We start from the raw sequence: 18895 nt of genomic DNA on the forward strand, positions 1-18895 counted from the left end.
AGTTGTCCGGTTCGATTCTTAGCTAGAGCGTCTTCTGTGTGGAGACATGCATGAATGGGCAAACCTTTGTTGAAGGTTGTGCGTCAGGGCCGGCAACTCGGCACGTAAAAATCTACTGCCAATCATTAGCGGACCGGAGTTCCGCAGTGGCGACCCCTAACCGGGAAAAGCCGAAAGACACAACAACAGCCCCACACATACACACAAAATATAAAATATATATATATATATATATATATATATATATATATATACATACATATATATATATATATATATATATATATATATATATATATATATACACACACACACACACGCACACACACACACACGCGCGCACGCGCACACACACACACACGCGCACACACACAAATTTAGATTTTATTTATACTCTCATACTCTCACTCACAGAGCAGGCTTTGTGACAAATTTAATATTTTTTTTTGTACCGGAAAAAATATATAATTTGGATAAAGGTGGTTACACAATTATTTACTGGTGAGGAAGTTATACTGGCAATCATATTTTTTTTTTATGCAGACTACCATGGTTAAACAAAAACATAACTATTGCTAGTATTTTGAAATTAAATAAAAATCAATTGAGAAAATTTGTTATTGGGTTGTTTAGACATCATATGACTTTTCATTATTTAAATGCTGTAACTGAACAATTATTTTAGTTCTGGTGAAGTCTGATTCACAAAAGGCAAAAGCACCTAACAATTTTATTTCTTATTAAATATTTTGACATGTGAATTAATGGCATGTGTTTCAGTTTGGTAATTTTAGTCAGGATTATTATACCCTGAGATTTTTATATATACACACACATATATTCTCTACCTATACATACACACACGCACACGTACCTATATACACTTACATACAAGCATGCATACACACAGGTACATTTATACATATTCACACTAATATATTGGTACGTACCTATACAAACATCCATGCACACACCCAAACACACATACCCATACACTTACTGTATATGCACACACACACACACACACACACACACACACACACACACACACACACACACACAAAGATATATATATATATATATATATATATATATATATATATATATATATATATATGTGTGTGTATATATATATATATATATATATATATATATATATATATACACACACACAGACACATATTTATACATACACACAAACACACACACACAGACACACTTCAGTCTTTCCTAGCATCACACATCCTGTCTTCATATTATGAAGTCAAAGTATTAGAGTTTTAATTTTACTATCAGGCCTTCCACTGAGCAGTCTACATTTTCTTAAATATGGAAACGACTGAACCCTCAAATGTTTTCTACAACTCCACAGTTAAAAAAAAAACCTCAATATTCTGGTCCACAGCCTTACAGTCCAGCTCTCTCACACTACCACTGGAAAATCACAGCTTTGAATATACAGACCTTTGTTGACAATATGTTGTCAAGGCTTTTTAACATTTTATTCAGGTTTCCCAGCGCTTTACTTGCAAAAAGAGAAGTGTCCTAATTTTATGGCTGCTATCACCATAAATAGACATCTCTGAGCCAGCAAAATGTCACTGCTTCCACATCTTCCCAATCTACTTGAACTTACAGGGAATGTGACCATTTTGTTAAGATGGGCAACAAGCCCACTTTTGCACTCTTACCTTCATCAACAGGCTCTTCAATTCTCTTATTTTCAGCCAATAGAATAGAGGGATTCCCCATCTGAGGCTAACATTTCTCCTAGCAATAATGAATTCTGCATTAAATTTGTCTAACCCAGCATTTTGCAAAATGTATTCAACAAATGTGGTAAATCTAGTGTGACGCCCCACCACTGGCAACAATAATCAAGTAGCCTCAATCCCCACCACTAGCACCAGTGGGGGATGTACACTGTGAGGATGACAAGTATACACACAGTATTTCCAGATGCAGCTCTTTGCATTAAGTGTAATTTTCCTTAAGAGCACACACAGACCACGGTCAGTCTGGGGCTGGTTTCTCCCTCTTTCTCTAGATCACACCACTGGTACAGCTATAGAGTTGAGATCACAGCTGAGTGGTCAAGCCAAGACCTCCAGAACCCTCTCTGTCCAACCAGTGCTTTGTGTCCCTGCCCAAGTAGCTGACACGCACACACTTTGAGGTTTGATTTATAACACACCCATTTGGGAAAAGCTGGTGCAGGTTTACTAGCTATGCCCCCTTCTGCCCAGACTATACTGTAGTTATTACTGACACCAGCCAACACTTTATCAGCTACTTTAACAACCTTAAAAAAGGGTGCCTAATCTTACTGTGTAATGTTACTATCAATACAAACGGTAGTTTGACCAAGAGCAAGGCTATTAGGAGTGGCCCTGTGTCACCAAATAAATATGCAAGTACTCTCAGAACTTAAATACTGCGGTGGTGGTGCTGCGGTAGCGTTGTCACCTCACAGTAAGACATTGTCCTGTTCGATTCTTAGCTAGAGCGTCTTCTATGTGGAGACATGCGTGAATGGGCGTACCTTCATTGAAGGTTGTGCATCAGGGCTGGCAACTCGGCACGTAAAAATCTACTGCCAATCATTATTGGACTGTAGTTCCGCTGTGGCGACCCCTAACCAGGAAAAGCCGAAAGACAAAACAAAAACTCAGAACTTAAATACAGTCGATATAAAAAGTATACACACCCTTGTTAAAATGCAAGGTTTTTGGGATATAATAAATGAGACCAAAATAAATAATTTCAAAACCTTTTCTACCTTTAGTGTGATCTATAACTTGTACAATTCAATTGAAAAACAAGCAAATCCGTTAGGGGAAAAAAATATAAAAAACATACAATAAGCTGGTTGCATATGTGTGCACACCTTTAAACTTAATACTTTGTTGAAGCACCTTTTGCTTTAATTACAGCATTCAGTCTTCTTGGGTACACACCTGCCATCAATGAAATAGACTCTAATTAACCCCAAATAAAGTTAAGCTGTCCTAGTAGGATTTTCCTGCCATTTACGCAGTTGCCTGCTACAGCAAAAGCCATGGTTCACAGAGAGCTTACAAAGCATCAAAGGGATCTCGTTGTTTATAGGTTCATAGGTAAGTACTAGGCTATCCGCCAGAGGGCATTTATAAGCCTAGCCAGAGTATGTCGGCTTTTGCCACCCCATTGATTAATTAACTGATCCTCTGTCAAGCAGAGCCAATGAAGTGATCCCAGGGCTGTATTTTCTGTTACCCATCCACTCGTCAAGGTTTCTCTTGAAAAGTGTTAGTGAGGGGCTCTGCCTGATGTAATTTGGAATTTAGTTCCAAAGCATGGGGAGTCTCTGTGACAGGAATCTATCCCTCCAACATGTTCTATTTATTGTTGTGGCGAGGTTTAGCTCACTAGAGCGCGTGGCTCACAGTGACTTGGATTTCTTTAGGTGGAGCATGTCCATCAATTCTGAGTTGGACATGGCTTTGTATGTCAGGCAATCACCTCTGAGTAAGTGATATGCCACTGAGTACAGCCGGTGTTTTTTCAGTCGGGCTGCATAGGACATATGTTTGAGGCCAGTAATCCTCTTGGTGAGGTACTTTTGTGGTCTTTCCAGCTGTTGGAAGTGTCTTGTGAGGCACATCCCAAATGGGGCATTGTACTCTATGATGGGTCTAATGAGTGACTAGTAGAGGGGCACTATAACCTCTATTTCTAGATGCGAACCCTTTAGTAATTAGATGGGCCACATAGAAGTATTTCCTAATTACTATGGCAATATGATTGTCAAAGGAGAGATTACTATCTAACTGGGTCTGCAGATCTCTTATTACCCCTTCTGTATTAAGGGGGCTGCCACCTATGTGGTAATTCGTGGGTGTTTTGTTTTTTTCCGAACAGGATGACTATGCATTTTTTGGCATTTAGCTTGAGGCCATGACTTTGACACCAGGTGTCCGTCTCAGTAAGGCCCTTTTGGAGAATGTCCGTGTCAGCCAGAGAGTCAATTATGGCTCACAGTTTGCAGTTATCAGCAAACTTGGTTAGCCATAGTCCTCCTGTGTTTTCCTGTACTTCTGAGAAGTATATGCCGAACAGTAGGGGTCCCAGGACCGAGCCCTGCAGGACACCACTTGTGACTGGTTTAGAGTTGGACCTGGAGCCTGCTATTCTTACCGTGTGAGTTCTGTCTGTAAGCCACTTGGCAACCCATCTCGCGATGTAGGGGTTTATGTTCAGGCTGGTGAGTTTTTCTGTAATACCAGAGTGGGGAATGGTGTCAAAAGCCTTGGCGAGGTCAAGGTAGGCTGTGTGAACCACCTTTCCCTCATCTATGGCCTTGGTGACTGTCTGTCTCGAAGAAGTCAACCAGGTTTAGTAAGCATGATCTGCCCTTAACAAAGCCAAACTGGGTCGGGTCAAGTGTTTGGAGCTTCCCAATGTCTTTTTTAATGAGTTCCATGATAATGCGCTCCATAGCCTTGCAGACCAGGCTAGTCAGGCTTATGGGGCGATAGTTACTAGGGTCAGTTGTGGCCCTTCCTTTGTAAAGAGGAATAACTGTTGCCATGTGCCATTCTATGGGCATGTAGCCTGTGGAGAGGCAGAGGTTGAACAGTGTGTTTAGGTGGGGGTTATATCGTTCTGTATTTCGTGTAAGACGCAGCCTGGGACACCATCTGGTCCAACTGACGCTGTGTGTTTGGCTTTTGAAAGGGCTGTTTTCACCTGTGCGTCTGTGATTTTTGGGACACTACACTTTTCCGGTATTGTTGTGGATCGTTTTGGAGGTGAGAGGGGGGTGAAGTTTTCACTGAATCTATCTGCCGGGATGTTGGCAATATCAGTAGGGTTCAGTATATTTTGTGCTATTTTGCACTAGTTCAGGGCATATCTGCGAATTGCCACTTAGATTCTTAACATAGCTAAAGAAGGCTTTGTGGTTAACTTTTGAATCCTTGGCTATTTTTCTTTCGAAGTTAGCCTTGGATGATTTCATGAGGGACCTCAGTTTCTTACTGATACTGATCAGAGTTGTCTTTTCTTCTTGGGATTTGCTTTTTTTCTGAACTAGTTTCCTCCTTCTATTGTATAGCCTGTTTATGGCAGGGTTCCACCAAACTGGTTTCCTTTTCTTAGAGGAGTTAATCTTGGTTTGTTAGGGATGGCATGATCCATCCATCCTTGTAGGTGCTCATAGAGTGCATTTGTAAAGGTTTCTGCATCTTGGGCTGCATTATCCTTTAGCGTGGGGGCTGAGAAACTTACCACCTCTGTCTTAAGTAAGGTGAAGTTTGCTTTAGAAAAGTTTTTTACTGTGGTTTCCTTAGTTGGGGGTGGTGGTGGGGTGTGGACATCTCGAGTGATTAGTTTATGGTCTGATCTAACCAGTGATGGATTGGCCTCCAGTGTGGAACACCTGCCGCTCATGTTGGTGATGACCAGGTCCAATATGTTTTCACCTCTGGTAGGGGAGTTTACCAGCTGATCCAGGGCATTTGAGTTGACGAATTCCAGGAAGCACTGGTCCTGGGAGATTGTACTTGAGTACTTTTCCCAGTGAATGGTAGGGTAACTAAAATTGCCCAATATCAGGGTGCTCAGTAGGATCTTCAAGTTTTCCAGTGTCTCCAGAAAGGTGGAGTGGTGGTCCTGGGTCATGGAGGGTGATCTGCAGCAGGCCACAATTTGCACTACAGATATGTCTGATGTTAGTTGCACATGGATGATCTCAGAGGTATCATCCTGAGCCATTAACCTGGAGGTGTAGGTATCCTTGATGAATATGGATACACTCCCTCTTTTTGTTGAACAATATCAGTCAGGAGAAGGGTACAAAAAAATTTCCACAGCATTGGATATAGAATAGAACACAGTGAAGACAGTCATCAAACACTGAAGAAAATATGGGACAACAGTGACATTGCAAAGAACTGGACGGCCCTTCAAAACTGATGAAAAGACAAGACAAAAACTTGGTCAGGGTGGCTGCCAAGAGACATACAGCAGCACTAAAGGAGCTGCAGGAATTTCTGGCAAGTACTGGTTGTGTACTACATGCGACAACAATCTCCCGTATTCTCCATATATCTGGCATATGGGGTAGGGCTGCAAGATGAAGCCTTTTCTTACACAGAAAAACATCCAGACCCGGCTAAAATTTGCAAAAGAATACATCAAATCTCCCAAAATCAAGTGGGGAAAATGTGTTATGGTCAGATGAGATCACGACTGAAATTTTTGGCCACAATTCCAAAAGGTACATTTGGTGCAAAAACAACACTTTGCATCACCAAAAGAATAGCATCCTCATGGTGAAGCATGGTGGTGGCGGTATAATACTTTAGGGGTTGCTTTTCTTCATCTGGAACTGGGGCTTTAGTCAAGGTGGAGGGAAATATGAACAGTTCCAAATACTTTTGGCCCAAACCCTTCAGGCATCTGCTAGAAAGCTGGAGATGAAGAGGAATTTCACCTTTCAATATGACAGTGACCCCAAGCATACATCCAAATCAACAAAATAATGGCTTCACCAGAAGAAAGTTAAAAGTTTTGGAATGGCTCAGAGCACAGTCCTAAATCCAATAGAAACTCTGTGGGATGACCTGCAGAGGGCTATGCACAAGAGATGTCCTTGCAATCTGACAGATTTGGAGTATTTTTGCAAGGAAGAGTGGGCAAGTATTTCCAAGTGAAGATGTGCCATACTGACAGACTCCTACCCAAAAAGACTGAATGCTGTTATTAAATCAAAAGGTGCTTCAACAAAGGATTATTGTGCACACTTATACAACCAGCTTATTGTATGTTTTTTTAATACATTTGTCCCCTAACAGATTTGTTTTTCAATTGAATTGTACAGGTTATATGTCACATTAAAAGTGGAAAAAGTTTTGAAATGATTTTTGTGGTCTCATTTTTTATATCACAAAAACCTGACATTTTAACAGGGGTGCACACTTTTTATATCCACTGTATGTCTCACAAACATCAGCCACAGTGAAAGGTTTCAATATATTTAATAATAAATAAAAGAACAAGGAAATACTCAGTATATAATCACAGTAACATCAGAGTTCAAAATCACAGGAAAATATTTAAAACAACATTACAGGACAGTCTCAAATAAATGAAGAAAAACATCTAAATTAAGCTTTGCTATATTCCGGACTGTATCTAAGAAAAATGACTGTAACTTACCTAACTTACAATAATCACTTACTTCAGAGTAAGCAAGGCAGATTTGGTGAATGAGTTTTCCAGCTGATGTTGTCAGGTCAAAGAAAATACAGAATACTGAGTCTCTCTCAGAGAGTTCTTAAATTGATATATCAAATATTACTGCTGGGATAGCTTGCAGAATGCCATCATTTCTAGTCATCTGATTTCAGTTCCCAGGCTCAAAAACAACCACTGATGCAGCTGGTAGCATTACCATCTACCTGTGAAAATACATAGACCTCAGATATTTTGGCAAATGGTGGAAGCCATAACATAATTTACATTTCTCCGCATTTAAAGGCAATACAAAAAAAACTTCTCTAGTACAGACATTATGTCTCCTGTTGCAATGAAATTGAAAGATATATTTTTTTATGGCCCAGACATAAAGTAATTTAATTTCACCTATTTTCTAAAGCTTTGCAAGTTAATCTCCTGTGTTCCTGTTTCCTCCTTTAAAATATATACATTTAAACAGTTACAATAGTATATATACATTTATGTTCTATTCCAACAGGGCATGCTATGTTTACATTTTAGCTCAGTACTGTACAAAATATCTCTTCAGCAGACTTCTTATATGACATACAATTCTAATACATTTGTAACACAAGCATATGAATCATGTTGATATTCACAAATGACATATAATTATTTACAGAATTCCACACAGCTGGGCTGGTATTCCTTTTCGTGACACCCCACCCCCCCTCGAAGATTCAAGCTACTTTTTCAAGTGACCCATGAGAAACGTTGCTTGAGAGGGTTGAGCCTGTCTGGGAATACATTACCCCATTCCCTGTCTTGAGAGCCCATCTGCATTGGCATTGCTAACCCCAATGTGGTGCTGCAGTGTCATATCATATGCCTGTAACCCTAGACTCCATCTTAGTAACTTGGCATTTTGCTGACTGGCTCGATGTAGCCATGTTAAGGGATTGTGGTCTGTAAATACAGTGAATTTCCTTCCATACAGATAAGGCTGAAGTTTCTGCAGTGCCCTCACTATAGCTAGACATTCCCTTTCTACAGCTGCATAGCATTCCTCCCTGGGTTGGAGCCTACAGTTGAGATATACTACTGGGTGTTCTTCTCCTTCTGAGGAAAAGTGGGTTAGTATAGCTCCCACCCCATGGATTGAAGCATCCACCTGCACAAGTAATTCTTTGCTGTAATCTGGACTGGCTAACACAGGGTCCTCTCACACCTCCTTTAAGCTTCTAGAATGCCTGCTCACATGCTGGGGTCAACACTACCTTTATGCGGCTTGTTTTCCTTGTCAGGTCTGTGAGGGGCGCAGCTAAGGTACTACAACTGGGGACAAACTTTCTGTAGTACTCTGCTTCCCTAAGAATGTCTTCACGTGCGTAACAGGGGTAGGCCATGCCTAAATGTCTTCCACTTTGTCAGATTGTGGCCTGATCTTACCACTCCCTCATGTCCCAGGTAGGAGACCGCTGCCATTCCCACCTGACATTTACTGGGTTTAATGGTCAACCTTGCCCTTTGTAGTCTGCCCAGCACATCCCAGACATGCTGAAGGTGCTCTTGGCAGGAATGGCTGTAGATGGCAATATTATCCATGTAAGCAAGGTCGAAATCTCCTGCTCCTGCTATGATATGATCTACTAGCCTCTGGAAAGTCGCTGGGGTATTTTTCATCCCAAAGGGCATCTTTGTGAACTCATACAAGCTGAAATGAGTCAGAAAGGCTGACCTCTCTCTAACATTGGATGACAAGGGCACCTGCTAGTAACCCTTGGTAAGATCAATAATGGTATGATACTTAGCCCCATCCAGCTGCTCTAGGGCTTCATCTGTCCTAGGCATGGGGTAAGCATCTGACTGTGTGACTATTTAATTTCCTGTAGTCCACACTGAACCTGGTGCTGCCATCCTTCTTTCTACCAGCACCACCGGGGGAAGCACAGGGACTGCTGGACTTCTGGATTACCCCTAGTGCCAACATTTCCTGTATCTCCTCCCTCAGAGTCTGTTTGACCCTCTCAGACATCCTGTAAGGGGCCTGCTTAATAGGCATTTGGGGTCCTGTATCCACATGGTGCTGGACCAGGTGGGTGCACCCTGGTTTCCCAGTGAACATGCCCCCAAACTCCTGTAACACTGCTCAGAATTCTCGAACCTGGGTTGGGGGTAGCTGCTGGAACACTGCTACCCCTTCCACTGAGATGTCAGTCCGAACCTCACCGAGGAGATCATTCACCAGATCCCCTTCAGACTCCTCCTGCCATCCACTGCAAATACTCAGCACAAGGGCTTTTCTATCATGGTAAGGATTCAGCATGTTAACATGGTACAATTTATGCCCCTGCCTTCTGCCTAGTAATTCTACCATGTAGTTAACTTCACTGACCTTCCTTACCACTTTGAAGGGTCCCTCCCAAGCTGCCTGCAGCTTGTTGTGTCTGACAGGAATGAGAACCATAACCTGATGCCCAACAGCATACTCTCTAGCTCGAGCATCTCTGTCATACCAGACCATTTTCTGCTGTTGGGCTTCTGCCAGGTTTTCCTAGGCCAAGCCCATGATTTCCCTGAGCTTAGTCCTGAGGTTTAAGACATATGGCACAACCGACTCCTTGTGGGATTCACACTCACCCTCCCACTTATCACAAATGAAATCTAGGGGTCCCCTCACCCTATGCCATACAGCAATTCAAAGGGTGAAAAACTTGTGGATTATTGGAGCACCTCCCTGTAAGCGAACAACAGGTGGGGCAAATATTTGTCTCACTCCCTCTTGAACTGGTCTGCAAATGCCTGTAGCATGGTCTTTAGTGTTGAGTTTAACCACTCAACCAGACCATTATTCTGGGGATGGTAGGGGATGGTGTTTAGGTGCCTCACCCCACAGCGCTCCCACAGACAAGCCAGCATGTCTGAAGTGGAATTGGCACCTCTGTCAGTCAGTATTTTTTTGGGGAAACCTACCCTGCTGAAAATCTCTAACGCATTTGTCACCTTTTTTGCCTTAATGGAGGACAGAGTCACCACTTCAGGGTACCTGACAGCATAATCTACTACCACTAGGATATACTTCTTCCCTATGAAACCTGGGTACTCAGAGGCCCCACAATATCCATAGCTACCCTCTGAAATGGCTACTGAATCACATGCAAAGGCATCAAAGCAGCCTTGACCTTGTCCCCTGCCTTGCCTACATTTTGGCACCACTCACAGGTCCTGCAGTACCCTGTTAGATCTCTGGAAATCCTAGGACAACAAAAATTTAGCATAATATGTCTCTTTGTATGTTTTATGCCCATATGACCTGCAAAGGGAATATCATGGGCTACTGCTAGAATTGCCAGATGGTAGGCTCAGGGCACTAACAACTGCTGCATTCTCTCACCCTCTAGTCATTCCTCAAGGGTCCTCTCTCTATACAGTAACCTTTTGTCCCAGTATACAGATTCCCCCTTCCCTTGAGAATCAGGTGCCCCACTAGCTACCTCCCTCAGGCCTTGTAATGTAGGGTCTGAGAGATGAGCCTGTCTCAGCTCTCTCTGTAACCCTGCTCAGCTCCCCTCCCATATGAAGTCTGGTATTCTCTGTCAGTGGTGCCTCACTATCATCCTGGGTAATACTACTCACCTCTACCCTTGCACTCACTCTGTCCAAGGGAACATCAGTACCCACAAGTAGCTGTGGCTCACCTTTAGTCCCACTGCTACAGGGTAGCTCCCTCCCTGACGTAACCACCACACCAGTCCTGGCTGCAAGTCTGCAGTCTATCTGTGTCCCCCACAGGCTACCAGACCCAAATGCTTGTCTCAAAGCCTGACTGCATGTCACTGCATGCACACAAGGTACTGCATTATCAAAATCATTCCCTATCATGACATCTGCAGGGATATCCTGAAACACACCTAACTGCTTGCTTCTTTTTCCACCCTCCCAGTCAAGGTGAACCCAAGCCAAAGGTATTTAGAATGGGGTCCCTCCTAAAGCTATGATTGGAGTAGACTGCCCAAGGAAGTAGTGCTCCTCTTTGACCATTGCAGAGTTCACAATGGTTAGGTCAGAGGCTGTCTTTCTCTCTCTTAGCAGTGGCCAGTTTTCCATCTAACATAAGATATAACCTCTTGTGGTAGTTTGATACCCTTGTTGTCTCCAGACAACTTACTGCTGACATTCTGTCATTCCCACTTGCTGGCTCTCCCACCTTTTGTTCCCCACCTTGCCTCTGTGGGCATCTATATGCTACATGGCCCCACTGGTTACATTTAAAACATTTAACCCTTGGTTCTGGCAGTGTACCTGAACTACTGGCTTCCCCTGCTATTGGCGGACTCCGATGGGGCAGTTCAAGCTGCTCACCATGGGATTCCTTACACCCATGAGCAGCACTGGGTATCCCTTTCCTGTGCAGTGATGCCCTGCTTGCCAGGTATAGGTTTCCCTTTTCCCCCAACTCATCTGCTGTGTTGCATTCTCTATCTGATAACCAGATTCTCATGTCCTCAGGCAAAGTGCTAAAGGCTTTTTCCCTCATCAAAAGGTCTGCCAGCCCTTCAGAAGTGGTGACCTGACACCCACTCACCCATCTATGAAAATAAGTGCTTAACGCAGCAATATATTCACACATGCTTTCACCTGCCTTGCATTTATGCTCACAAAATGTTTATAAGCTTCAGATGTTAACTTAAAACACTGTAATAAACAATTTCTACCTGTATTATAATTTAAGCAATCATTCGATTTAGAAGTAGCAGTTACAGCTCTACCATGGAGTAAGGGGGTCAGGAGCTGTATCCAGAGCCCTTGGTCAACATTATACTGTTTACATACCCTTTCAAACATATGCATAAAACTGTAAAAAATATCACCCTCTGTAAATCGCGGAAGAAATTTACTTTGTTACTTCTGGGAGTTGGTTATTCCCTTCCCCATTACCTCCATGACCCAGGCGAAGAGTCAGCATCTCCGTTTCATGTTACTTCTGCCTCTTATTCTCATCAGCTTCCAGACATCTCAATCTCTCTGATGATTCTAATGCATCTGTTTCTCATTTTCCTCAGCAGCCAAATGTCACAATCTCTCTCTGGTTCTAGTTCTAACCATTTGGCCTCCAGTTCAAGTCTCTAACTCCAAATGGATCTTTACGTCCTCTATAGAAATGTTGAACTGTCCATTTTCTGAGAGTTGTACCTCCCCAAGGGCAGTCTGGTTGTCATCCTGGCTGCTGGTCTGTGATGAATGTGTGACTAAAGCTGCAGTCATCTCTGCTTTGGTCAGGTTGGCAGACCCCAGTCCTTTGGCTTGGCACATCTCTGCCAACTGGCTCCTTGTCAGCTTGCCATACTCCTCTGCTGACATCCTTGCCTACTCTCCCTGACTAAGCTAAGAAAAAAATAAACTATTGTGATATGAAACTCTTGAATGTTCACTGTGTGGCTCACTGAAAGTACAAACACCTTCTTTACTGACCACTGTTTACAGGCTACAGGAATTCAATAATCATACCACTGAATCCTAATATGTGGATATCCCACCACTGCCAACCAACATATATGACACCCCACCACTGGCAACAGTAATCAAAAAGCCTCGATCCCCACCACAAGCATCAGTGGGGGATATACATTGGGAGGATGACAAGTACACACACCGTATTTCCAGATGCAGCTCTCTGCATCAAGTGCAATTTCCCTTAAGAGTACACAGAGACCACAGTCAGTCCGTGGCTGGTTTCTCCCTCTTTATCAAGATCTCCAATAAGGCTCCCCACTGGTACAGCTATAGTGTTGAGATGTCAGCTGAATGGCCAAGCCAAGACCTCCAGCACGCTCTCTGTCCAACCAGTGCTTTGTGTTTCTGCCCAAGTAGCTGACGCTGACACACACACACACACACACACACACACACACACACACACACACACACACACGCACACACACACACACACACACACACACACACACACACACACACACACACACACACACACACACACACAAACACACACACTTTGAGGTTTGATTTATACACACACAACCTGGGAAAGGCTGGCACAGATTTACTAGCTATGCCCCCTTCTGCCCAGACTATACAGTAGTTATTACTGCCACCAGCTAACTCTTTATCACCTACTTTAAGGCCCTTAAAAAGGATGTCCAATCTTACTGTGTAATGCTACTATCAATAAAAATGGTAGTTTGGCCAAGAACAAGGCTATAAGGAGTGGCCCACAGTGTCACCAAACAAATATGCAAATACTCTTCAGAACATAAATATGTCTCACAAATATCAGTCACAATGAAAGGTTTAAATATATGTAATAATAAAAGAACAAGAAAATACTCAGTATATAATCACAGTAACATCAGAGTTCAAAATCATAAGAAATATTTAAAACAACATTGCAGGACAGTCTCAAATAAATAAAGAAAAACATCTAAATTAAGCTTTGCTATATTCCTGACTGTATCTAAGAGAAATTGCTGTACCCTAATGACTTACTTCAGAGCAAGCAAGGCAGATGTGGTAAATGGGTCTTCCAGCTGATGTTGTCAGGTCAAAGAAAATACAGAATACTAAATCTCTCTCAGAGAGTTCTTAAATTAGTATCTCAAATACTACTGCTGGGATAGCTTGCAGAATGACATCATCTCTTGTCATCTGACTTCAGTTTCCAGGCTCAAAAACAACCACTGATGTAGCTGGTACCATTTAGCATCTACCTGTGAAAATACACAGACCTCAGATCTTTTGGCAAATGGTAGAAGTCATAAAATAATTTACATTCCTCCACATTTAAAGACAATACAAAAAATCTCTCTAGTACAGACACTATGTCCCCTGTTGCACTGAAACTGAAAGATAACATTTTTTATAGCCCACCCATAAAGTAATTTAATTTCAACTATTTTTTTGAGGTTTTGCAAGTTAATCTCCCGTGTTCCAGTTTCCCCTGTTAAAATATATACATTTAAACAGTTACAATAGTGTATATACATTTCTGTTATATTCCAATAGGACATGCTGTGGTTACATTTCAGCTCAGTACCTTGCAACATATTTCTTCAGCACACATCTGTACAAACCATCTTATATGACATACAATTCTAATACATTTGTAACACAAGCATATGAATCATATTGATATTCACAAATGGCATATAATTATTTATAAAATCCCAGACAGCTGGGCTGGCAATATCTCCTTTTGTGACATCTCGTCCACACACCTTTTCCAAAAACTGAACGAGACATTTATTCCATTTTCTGTTCTAACTGATGAATCATGTTCTGCTGATTCCTCAGGAGATAAAAGGTGATTCAAGTTTCCTCACTTTTAGAACTTGCAGCCATTCACTTGATACACACACAAAGACCTTAAAGCAGTCAATACAGCTCAAGTACTTATTTATCAGGAACTCCTGTTTTTTCCATTAGCCAGCAAATGCTGGCAATTTTAACTCTGTACCTCAGCCTCTTAAAACCATGGTATAAATTTGGCAGTTCAGTCTACATACTGCTGGAGACTTGCATGCAGGACCTTGATCATCATGGTACAAGCATGTGAAACAAGAATAAATATTCAGTTACTCCAATATTCTTTTTCTAGTCTCATGACCACTGCTCTGTTTTTCAATTCTGCAAATTCCCAGCAGTATTTTTAATAGTCATTTTGCAGGATTTTAATCAGCTCAGATGGAATTCAAACACTTCCTGCAGCCTTATTAGCAAACATAATGCCCATTTAGCTTTACTTTTCAGGACATCTGGCTCTATATCAGAGAACACGCCATACCTCTCAACCCCTTAGTACACGAAATCTGGACAAAGTATAAAATACTGGAAGGACAGAGGCCCAGAAATAAGGACATATTGTGTTAGCATGCATTCTATGCAAAATATGAAGTCTGAAACTCAAAATGTGGCATTATTTAGTGACTTCAATCCTCAGTGATTTGCCAGAAAACCACAACTTTTATAAGGATTAGATCAAAATCATGAGGCAAAAATCTGGACATTCTATAAAAATCTTGACAGTTGAGAGGTATGGAAAAAATACCTTTGCTTGCATCAGTGATATTAGGGTTCTTATGTAGTTCTGAATATTCCTGCCACACCTTCTTAATACCTTCTATTTCTATTAGGCCACCTCCATCTCTTATATTTTATCATGTCCTCCTTAGTTTCCCACAATCACCAATCTTGTTGAAAAAATCCATATGGTGTCTTCTTCCATTTATATGCATCACTTACCAAAAAGTCTCTCCTTTTCTCTATTTGCAGTCTGAAAACCTGCATTTAGTCTGACATGTTTTTACTATCAGCACTACTTTTTGCTTTTCTTTGCTCTGAGACATCTAAAGACTCAGAAATCCACACCAACAACTCCAAGAGTAATATTTATTAAAACGCACATAGTATTTACAGCTTTCGTCTCAAAAGAAGGAGAGACTTCATCAGAATGCAACTACTAATAAATTAAAAGATTTTAAATATTGTGAGCAATTAATGATGTACCAATCACAATGATGATACTCCAATAATAGACAGAGCACACAATTTAAAGCAACAGAAACATAACAAATTTAAAATTCAAATTATAACACGTTCATAATGTATTGCAACTATAATTAATCTAGATATACCCAGTGGCATATACCATATTATATGTCATTTGCTTTTTCATATAAAAAAGGTGCAATAGATATGAATCATTAAGACCTGGGAGAACAACAGCAGCTAATTTAAACTGCCATCCAGTTTCTTTATTTCTTAACCTATTTCTCCAATTTCCCCTTCTAGCATCTGATCTAATAATATCCAATATACCAAATAAGAACTTATCAAAATTATGACAACCCTGTGCATGTTTGTACAAAGCATTATTAAGCTTTTTACTCTTTATATCATTGAGGTGTTCATAAATCCTGTTCTTCAAGGGGCATTCCCATTTTACCCACATAAAAATGTAAACATGATACACATATAGCTAAATATACCACTCTATTTGTCAAACAGTTACCTTTCTGAAATATAACTTGACTATGCAATTTATTGTTCAAAATAACTTCTCTTTCCTTATTAATATAGGGACACTGACTACAAGCCCCACAGGGCTTAGTGCCAAAAACTGATGACTGTACTGGATCTTAAGTTCGAGCAATTTTCTGAAATTAGCTCCTGCACTATTCACAAATCTTGGTGCTACACCCACTTTATTCCAAATGTCCTGATTTGCCCTGAAAATATTCCAATTAGTATGAATAGCCCTTTTGATTTCATCAGTAAGATAGTTATACTGCAAAACACAGGCTTTTTCATAAGAGACTTTCTTATTCTGTAGAGTTACTGTATCACTTCCAGTAGATAATCCCACATCCAACAGCGGCCTATACACAGTTCCCCATTTATTATACACTTCATCTAGAACTTCATTAATCAAGGCTTTGGGGTAACCTCTCTCCTGAAACATGAGATATTTTTCCAAACTCCATTTTGACATCAAATGTGATGTCAACTGGGCTATTCTTATAGACTGACCCTTAATAATACTTCCTTTTTGAGAAAGTGGGTGGTTGCTATTAAAATGCAGGTACGCATTACAAAAAGTGTCTTTATGTAAATAACAGATCTAAACTCCTGTGTATCATGTAAAATAAAGGTATCTAAATAGCTGATGCCTTTACCATCATACTTATAAGTAAATTTTAAAAAAGTTGTGGTCTGATCCAAAAATTTAATAAATTCTTCTATCTCATCTGCTGGCCCATCCCAGAGAATAAAGATATCATCCAAAAATCTTGAATAACTTCTAACTCTGTGCCAAAAGAGGCTATTTACTACATACCTGATCTCCCATCCCAACAAAACAAGGCTGGCATAGACAGGGGCACATGCGGCCACTATTGCAACACCCTTCACCTGCTGATAATATTCCCCTTTGAAAAAAAGGAAGTTATTTTCTAAAATTAAATTCATAAGTTCACATACCAGGGTTATTTGCTCATATGGAAGATCTGAAAAACTAAACGTTTCCTCAAAGAGGGCACTATCCTCATCCTTAGGTATAGCAGTAAAGAGGTCTTTGACATCTATTGTCAAGAAAATCAAGTCCTTCTTCCATAATTCATGCTTCAAAAAATCCTAAAAATTCCCATGAATCCTTAACAAGATGTTGAACTTTACTCATAATATGCTGTACAGAAGGATCCACAAACACTGCCAGTAGATGTGTTTTAGAGCCACTGGCAGCTAATACTGGTGTAAAAGGTGGCTTAAGCACATTTTTATGGACCTTAGGTATCTCGAAAAAAAAGTGAATAGTGGGATCCTTTTTGTGTAAAAAATTATACAGTTCAACATCTATTCTCTGATCCATTAAATACTCCACCAAGTATGAATCTATTCGAGCATATGCTACATTTATCTGATTTTTAGATACTCCCACATATGTGGAGACATCAAATAACAATTCCTGCATTTTATTAGAATAGTCTATTGATTTAAATAGAACAATGGCCCCCACCTTTATCAGGGGTCATTACACAGATTCTTAACTGCATTAATAATCTGTATTCTTCCTTGGTGAGGGTCCACAGTACCCTTGAGTTGTTCAAATGTATATCTTATATTTCTTCCAGAACTAACTTCTCATAAGTATCGAATAAAGGGTGTAATGGGGGATTAAACATGCTCCTTTTTTCAACAAGGAATTATCCCCCCTACTTTAATATTCTCACTCCGAGATCATACTACAGTGGGGGGAAAGGGCATATACACTGTCAGGGCATATACACTGTCAGTACTATTTTCAGCTAAATGGATTTTCGGCGATTTGGACCCTATGTCAGACATTTTCGGCAAAATGACATTGATCCATATATATATATAAATATATATACACATACACACACATTTATACACACATACACACATTATATGTATGTATGTGTATATATATATATATATATATATATATATATATATATATATATATATATAAACACAAAATGACAAAAAATACACCGAACCCACAGACATTGCCAACATCCTAGCTGATAGGTTCAGCGCAAACGTCTCCCCACCAAAAGGGCTAATATCTATCCCAGCAGAGTGCTGCCCCCCTGACATCTCAGATGCCCTCTCCAAAGCAAGAAACACAGCATCAATGGGACCAGACGGTGTCCCGGGCTGCGTCCTACATGAACTCCAAGAAGAGCTAAACCCAAACCTAAAAGTACTGTTCAATCTCAGCCTTACTACAGGATATGTACCCAAAGAGTGGCGTACAGCAACAGTGGTCCCTCCCCACAAAGGTGGTGCCTCAACGGATCCTGGAAACTATTGCCCCATAAGTCTCACTAGCTTGGTCTGCAAAGCTACGGAAAGGATCATCATGGACCATATAAATAAAGATATTGGGGATCTACAGACACTGGATCCTACCAAGTTCGGCTTTGTTAAGGGCAGATCCTGCCTCTTAAACCTGGTCGATTTCTTTGAAACAGTCACCAAGGCCATTGACAAAGGGAAGGTGGTCCACACAGCCTACCTGGACCTCGCAAAAGCCTTCGATACAATACCCCACTCGGGCATTATAGATAAGCTCATCAGCTTAAATATAAACCCCTATGTCACTAGATGGGTTACAAACTGGCTCAAGGACAGAACCCACATGGTTAGAATAGCTTGA

At 40.9% G+C, this 18895-nt stretch overlaps 1 protein-coding gene across 1 annotated transcript in view; it reads right to left on the reverse strand.

Annotated features, from left to right (window-relative positions):
• The window catches only part of LOC122806048 (complement component receptor 1-like protein), a 573343-nt gene that overhangs the window by 446229 nt on the left and 108219 nt on the right, over nt 1-18895 (reverse strand). The window lies entirely within an intron of this gene.

This window comes from Protopterus annectens, chromosome 7.part0, assembly GCF_019279795.1.
Source record: "Protopterus annectens isolate FY-2018-M chromosome 7.part0, PAN1.0, whole genome shotgun sequence".
Lineage (NCBI taxonomy): Eukaryota > Metazoa > Chordata > Ceratodontiformes > Protopteridae > Protopterus > Protopterus annectens.